This window comes from Macaca mulatta, chromosome 10 (genome assembly GCF_049350105.2).
Source record: "Macaca mulatta isolate MMU2019108-1 chromosome 10, T2T-MMU8v2.0, whole genome shotgun sequence".
Taxonomy (NCBI): Eukaryota; Metazoa; Chordata; class Mammalia; order Primates; family Cercopithecidae; genus Macaca; species Macaca mulatta.
In genome coordinates, this window is record NC_133415.1 from 38,790,001 (window position 1) to 38,797,500 (window position 7,500).

A 7,500-nucleotide genomic window follows, 5' to 3' on the forward strand; every position below is an offset into this window, starting at 1 on the left:
TGCTGAAAGTCTCTTGCCGACTCTCTCTTGACTTGAGTGCTTCACGGGCGTGTGGTTAAGGCGTAGTGAGACCAGATGTATGAACTCAGGCCGGGTGCTGATGGCTCACGCCTGTAACCCCAACACTTTGGGAGGCCGAGGCCGTAGGATCCCTTAGAAGAATCCCCTAACCCCGGGGAAGTTGAGGCTGCAGTGAGCCACAATGGTGTCACTGCACTCCAGTCTGGGCGAAAGACAGAGCGAGACCCTGTCACAGACAGACAGACAGACAGACAGACAGACAGACAGGCACGCAGACAGGCAGGCAGGCAGGCAGGCAGGCAGGCAGGCGGGCAGGGAGACAACAGCTGTATTCTGTTCTTCTCGGGGTGGGAAGCAAAAAGAACAGCAGACGGCACTTCACGTTTCTGTTGTTGTTCTTGTTTTGGACGGAGTTTTCGCTCTTGTTGCCCACGCTGGAGTGCAATGGCCACCATCTCGAGGGATCCGCCTGCCCTCGGCCTCCCAAAGTGCGGGGATGACAGGCGTGAGCGTACCGCACCCGGCTCCCCCCCCCCCCCCAAATCCGCCCCCGAAACACCACCGCTTGTCTTCCGGACAGTTTTACGGCAGAGTGTTTGGCTGGCTTGCTGAAATTCATTCTACATAGAAATTTAGGATGTCAGCTTCTGGCCTCATGGACTCTGAGCTGAGGAGTCCCCTGGTCTGTCTATCACAGGACCGTACACGTAAGGAGTGGAAAAACCGCAATGTTCAAAATCAGTAATTTTGTGATCCAGAAATACGCGGATTCACCCAAAACACGGAAACTTTTACAAATTGTCTTAGTTAGTCCTGGTGTCTGTGTCAGTGATTCTTTTACGTTTGGACCTTGACCGAGAGAATTTCCAGTCGGTCTCTCGTCTCTCGTCTTCGGACAGAAGTTCCAGATGATCCGATGGCTGGGGTCTTAGGCTGTGTGCCCCCAGGGGCCCTGGTCGATTAGTTGTGGGGATCGCCTGGAAGGGCGCGGTGACCCACTGTGCTGTGGGGGCCTCCATCCTTCCCCCTCCCGCCTCCCCCTCCAGGCGATCCCAATTCATTCCGGGCTGACAGTCTCATTGGCAGACGTCGGGCATCACCTAGCGGCCACTGTTACTCTGAAAATGGAGGCCTCAACAGAGGAAGGAAGCTCAGGCCGCCTGCGCACAGCCTGGGGCAACTGTGTCTTCTCCACCGCCCCCGCCCCCACCTCCAAGCTCCCCCCTTCCTTGTTGCCTAGGAAATCGCCACTTTGACGACTGGGCCTGAGTGACCTTTGATCAGGCAGCATCAATCAATCAATCAATCAATGTAAATACAATACAATACGATACAATACAATTGTACGGGCGCGGTGGCTCACGCCTGTCATCCCAGCACTTTGGGAGGCCGAGGCTGGCAGATCACCTGAGGTCGGCAGTTCGAGACCAGACTGACCCACATGGAGAAACCCCGTCTCTACTGAAAATACAAAATTAGCCGGGCGTGGTGGCACATGCCTGTAATCCCAGCTACTCGGGAAGGGAAACGGAGGCAGGAGAATTGCTTGAACCTGGGAGGCGGAGGTCGCAGTGAGGCGAGATGGCGCCATTGCGCTCCAGTCTGAGCAACAAGAGCGAAAGTGCGTCTCCAAAAAAAAAAAAAAAAAAAAAAAAAAAACCAAGAAAACAAACCAAAAAGCAAGCAAGCAAGCAAGCAAGCAAGCAAACAAACAAACAAAAAACACCATTCTCTGTGAAGCTGCTTTGTCGTGTGTGTATTCGTCTCGCAGAGTTAAACCTTTCTTTTTACTCAGCAGGTTGGAAGGGTTTTTTTGTTGAATCTGTCTGTGTACATTTCGGAGACCCTTGTGTCGTATGGTGAAAAAATCTTATGTTTTCAGATAAAAACGAGAGAGAAGGTCTTCATGAAACAGCTTTGTGACGTGTGGATTCATCATACCGAGTTAAAACTGCCTTTGGATTCAGCAGTTTGGAAGCAGAATGGACATTTGGGAGCCCACTGGGGCCTGTTGTGAAAAACCGAGTATCCCCACCAGAGAAATAGAAAGAAGCTCTCTATGATACCGCTTTGTGATGTGTGGATTCATGGCACCGAATTACAACTAATTTTTGATTGAGGAGGTTTGAAGCACTCTTTCTGTAGAATCCGCGAGTATACCTTTGGGAGCCCACTGAGGCCTAGTGTGAAAAACCGAATATCCCCAAATAAAAACTAGAAAGAAGCTGTCTCTGAAACTGCTTTGTCGTGTGTGGATTCATCTCACAGAGTGAAACCTTTCTTTTGATATACCAGGTTGGAAGCGGCCCTTTTGTAGAATCTGCAAAAGGACATTTGGGAGCTATTCGAGGCCTAGGGTGAAAACCAGGAAACTGTAGATAAAAACTAACAAGAAGCTATCTGTAAAACTGCTTTTTAGCGATGTGTAGATTCCTCTTACTGAGTTAAACCTTTCTGTTGATTCAGCAGATTGGAAGCATTTTGTTGTTGTTGTTGTTGTTGTTGTTGTTGTTGTTGTTGTTGTAGTAGTAGTATTTTTTTCTTAATGTTTTTATTTTTTTTAAGACAGACTCTCACTCTGTCCCCCAGGCTGGAGTGCAGTGACACCATCTCGGCTCACTGCAACCTCTGCCTTCCAGTTGAAGGGATTCTCCTGCCTCAGCCTCCCAAGTAGTTGGGATCACAGGCACCCGCTACCAAGCCCGGCAAATTTTTTGTGTTCTTGGTAGAGATGGGGTTTCACCGTTTTGGCCAGGCTGGTCTCGAACTCCTGACCTCAGGTGATCCACCCGCCTCTGCCTCCCAAAATGCTGGGATGACAGGCGTGAGCCGCTGCACGCGGCCGATTGGAAGCAGTTCTTTGCAGAATCTTCGAAGGGACATTTGGGAGCCCTTTGTGGCTCCTGGTGAAAGTGAACATCCCCAGAGGAAAAGGAGAAAAACTGCTGCTGGTGAAACTGCTTTTTGACGTGTGGATTCACCTCGAACGGATAATTCTTTTGAACCAGGAGGTTGGAAACACGCTTTCCGTAGAATCTGTGAGGGGACATTTGGAAACCCATTGAGGCCTACGTTGGAAAGCAGACTATCCACAGATTAAAACCAGAGAGAGGCTATCTGTCACATTGATTTGTGATGCGTAGATTGATCTCTTAGCGATACACCATTCTTTGGATTCATCAGGTTAGAAACACTTTTTTTGGGCAGTCTCTCTGAATGGATTTTTGGGAGTCCCTTTAGGCCTATGGTGAATCACCTAATATTCCCAGATGAAAATTAGAAAGAATGTATTTGAGAAACTGCTTTGCGATGTGTGGACTCATCCTAAAGGGTTACACCTTTGTTTTGATTAGGCAGGTTGGAGACACTCTCTTTGTAGAGATTCGAAAGGGACATCTGGGAGCCCTTGAGGCCTACGTTGAAAAACTGAATATCCCCAGACAAAGACCAGAGAGAATATGTCATTGAAACGGCTTCGTGATGTCTGGGAGCTCTCTCTCTCTCTCTCTCTCTCTCTCTCTCTCCCCCCCCCCCCGCTTGTCTCTCTCCCTGTGTCTGTCTTCTGTCTTACTCTCTTTCTCTGCCTGTCCTTCTGTCTGTTGGTCTCTCTCTCTCTCTCTCTCTCTCTCTCTCTCTCTCTCCCCCCCCGTCTGTTTCTCTCTCTCTCTCTCTGTCTGTCTGTCTGTCTCTCTCTCTCTCTCTCTGTTTCTCACTGTCTCTCTCTGTCCGTCTCAAAAAAAAAGAAAAGGATAGATACATGCATGCATGCATACATACATACATACATACATACATACATACATGCATACGTGCATACGTACAATTAAAAATTAGAAATAAAATAAAAGGAATAACTAGGCCCGGCGCGGTGGCTCAAGCCTGTCATCCCAGCACTTTGGGACGCCGAGGGTGGTGGATCGCTGGATCACGAGGTGGTCAGACGAGCAGGGCCAGTATGGTGAAACCCCGTCCGTCTCTAGTCAAAATACCAAAAATTAGCCGGGCATGGTCGTGCGCCTCTGTAATCTCAGCTACTCGGGAGGCCGAGCTGAGGCAGGAGAATCACTTGAACCTGGGAGGCGGAGGTTGCAGTGAGCCGAGATCGCGCCACTGTACACCAGCCTGGGCGAGAGAGGGAGACAACCTCTCAAGCAATTAAAAATAAAAGTAAAAATGAAAGTAAAATTAAAAATTAAAAAAAAAAAAAGAAAAGGAAAATGAAATAATTAAAAAGTGAGTTTCCGGGAAGAGAGGGAAGAAAAAGAGAAAAGAAAAAAGAAAACAGTCCCACAGTGACATAAACACATGCCTCTCGCCTTTCGAGGCGTCAGTGATGCTACGAATGATGCGCAATTTTTTTTTTTAACTTCCTTTTATTTTATTATCATTTATTGTTTGACACGAGCCTCGGAGGCCCTCCCTCCCTCCGTCCCACTCCCTCCCTCCGTCCCACTCCCTCGTTGCCCACACAACTTCAGGAGACAGACCCTGGCTGGGCCAGATTGTTCTTCTCTTTGAGCAGTTGTTTCCCTGTCTTTCTTCGTGTCTTTAACCCGTGTGGACTCTTCTGCTCGGATTTCACAGATGGCAGCTCCACTTCAGGCCTTGTTGTTAGTGGGGGCTTTCCTGATTCTCCCCACATGTAGTGAAAGCAGGTAGATTCGCCTCGCCTCGCCTCGCCTCGCCTCGCGCCTCTCTCTCTCTCTCTCTCTCTCTCTCTCTCTCTCTCTCTGCTGCTTTCTTGCTTTTTCTTTCTGTCTCTTTCTCTCTTTCTGTCGTGCTTTCTTGCTGTCTTGTTTTCTTGCTTTCTTGCTTTGTCTTTCTTCCTGTCTTTCCTCTTTCTTTTTTTTTCTTTCTTCTCTCGTCTTTCTTTCTCGCTGTCTTTCTCCCTCTCTCTCTCTCTTTCTTCTTTCTTTCTTTCTGTCTTTCTTTCTCTCTCTCTTTCTTTCTTTCTTCCTTTCTTTCTTTCTTTCTTTCTTTCTTTCTCTCTCTCTCTCTCTCTCTCTCTTTCTTTCTTTCTTTCTTTCTTTCTTTCTTTCTTTCTTTCTTTCTTTCTTTCTTTCTTTCATTTTTTTTCTCTCTCTCTCCCCCAGCCTCTGAAAGTGCTGGGATCACAGGCGTCAGCCACCGCGCCTGGCCTATTTGCTTATGTTATGTTATCTTATTTTTTGTTTATTCATTTTTATCTGTTCATTCATGTGTATGCATATAAATTTTTTTCTATTTTAATGTAGTTTTATATGTTATACCTATATACAAATGGAAATACTTATATTAATATTTGTCTTCTCTTTTCTTCTCTTTTCTTTCTTTCTCTCCTTTAGGTTTTCCTTCCTTTCTTTCTTTCTCTGTTTCCTTCTTTATGTTTGCCTGCCTGCCTGCCTGCCTGCCTTTCCTCCCTCCCTCCCTCCCTCCCTCCCTCCCTCCCTCCCTCCTTCTCTGTCTGGATTCAGGAAGAGCCTACGCATTCTGTGTCTCCCTGTGTCCTCAACGACCCGCGACCGAGTCCTTGCTTGTTGTTTCTCCCACCGAGATGCCTCTCCGAACATCCACACGCCGTGGGTTGTCTTCTGACTGTGTCGCGGTCCATGCAGAGACAGGGTTTGGGGACCGTTTCTGTGGGGTTGGGGTACAGGGGCTGCGTTTTCGGCCTCGGGATAGCGTCTCTCGACTCACGGTTTCGGTTTTGCGGTCCGCGGGCCGGCCTGCCATCCGGATCTGTCTTGGTGACGTTCGCGACGGTTGTCGGACTCCATCTGGCGGCCGCTTTTATATCGTTCCCTTGGCTTCCGGAGCTGCGGTGGCAGCTGCCGAGGGAGGGGACCGTCCCCGCTGTGAGCTAGGCAGAGCTCCGGAAAGACCGCGGTCGTCAGCCGGGCTGTCCCGGTCGCGCCAGAGCTCTGGCGCGTCACTTGTGAGTCAGAGCTCAGGCGTGCAGGCTTATGTGGGGAGAGGTTGTCGCTGCGCTTTCGGGCCAGAGCCGGGTGTGGGGCTGCCGGGGTTGGTCGACCAGCACGCCGCGGCTCCCGAGGCCTGACCCGCGACCCGCGGGGACCCACCGGGCTTGGGGTGGGAGGCTGGGGACACCCTTCCCGGCCCGGTCGCGGGCCCGCGCGCATCCTGGCCGTCTGAGGCAGCGGCCGAATTTTTTCTGCAAGTCCCCGTGGGGAGCCGGGGACCGTCCTGCCTCGTCCCCCGGGTGCCGGGGAGCGGTCCCTCTGCCGTGACCTGTTGTTTGCAAGTCCCCGTGGGGAGTCGGAGAGCGCTCCCTGAGCGCGCGTGCGGCCCGAGAGGTCACACCTGGCCGGCCTTCGGTCCCTCGTGTGTCCCGGTCGTACGAGGGGACGGCCGGAAACGCTTCCGAGTCTCGCTCTGGAGACTCGGGCCGGCCCCTGCGTGGCACGGGTGGCCGGGAGGACGTCCCTGGCCCGGCGCTGCTCCGGCGTGTGTCCTGGGGTCGACCAGAGGGCCCTGGGTGCTCCGTGTCTGGCTGCGATGGTGGCGATTTTGGGGACAGATGCCCGTGTCGCGGGTTCCCTGGGCCGGCGGCGTGGTCGGTGACTCGACCTCCTGTCTCCTGGGGAGGTATATGTTTCACTCCGAGCCGGCATTTTGGGCCACCGGGTTATTGCTGACACGCTGTCCTCTGGCGACCTGTCGCTGGAGAGGTTGGGTCTCTTGGATGCGTCGCGGGTCTTCGGCCTCCCGGTGACCCGGCTAGCCGGCCCTGCTCGTGCTTGAGCCGCCTGCTGGGGCCCGTGTGCCCGGTCTCTCATGCATCCGAGCGTCCCAGCTCCCGGTGCCGCCTTGGGTCCGGGTCTCTGACCCACCTGGGGGCGGCGGGGAAGGTGGCGCGGGCTTACCCTGCCACCGTGCGCTCCCCGCTGCGGGCACCTGGGGCGGCCGAGACAACCCCACTCCCGCTGGCTCCGTGCCGTGCGTGTCAGGCATTCCTCGTCTCTGCCGGGTTGTCTGCCGCCCCTGTCCTGGAGCTGGGGATGGCCAGGCTGATCTGCTCGCTGGCCTCTGGGGAGGCTGTGGCTGGCTGGCCGACCCTGCTCCGGGGATGCTTTCCCTGATCGATGTGGTGATGTCACGCTCTCCCGGGCCGGGACCGAGCCGCGACGGGCGAGGGGCGGGCATTCGTGGTGAATGAGACCCGTTCTTCTCGTCCCGCCCGCGGGGTTTCCCCCGTCTCCCATCCCCGCCTGCGGGCGGTGCGTTGGGAGGCACTGGGGTGCGGAACCCGGCCCGACCTCGCTGTCCCGACCCCGCCGTCTGCCTCGTGGCGTCCGGCGTGGGTCAGCGGGGGTCCTCTGACGCAGCAGGCACTCCTCGCTTTCGCCTCTTGTGGTCGTCGCCTCGTGGGCCGCCCCCCTCCGCGGCGGTGGGGGTGCTGTCCCGCTGGCCCGCCGTGCTGCCCTCTCGGGTATTGCACGAGCGCTGGCTCCGCCTGGGCCTTTGCGGTGCTCCTGGAGC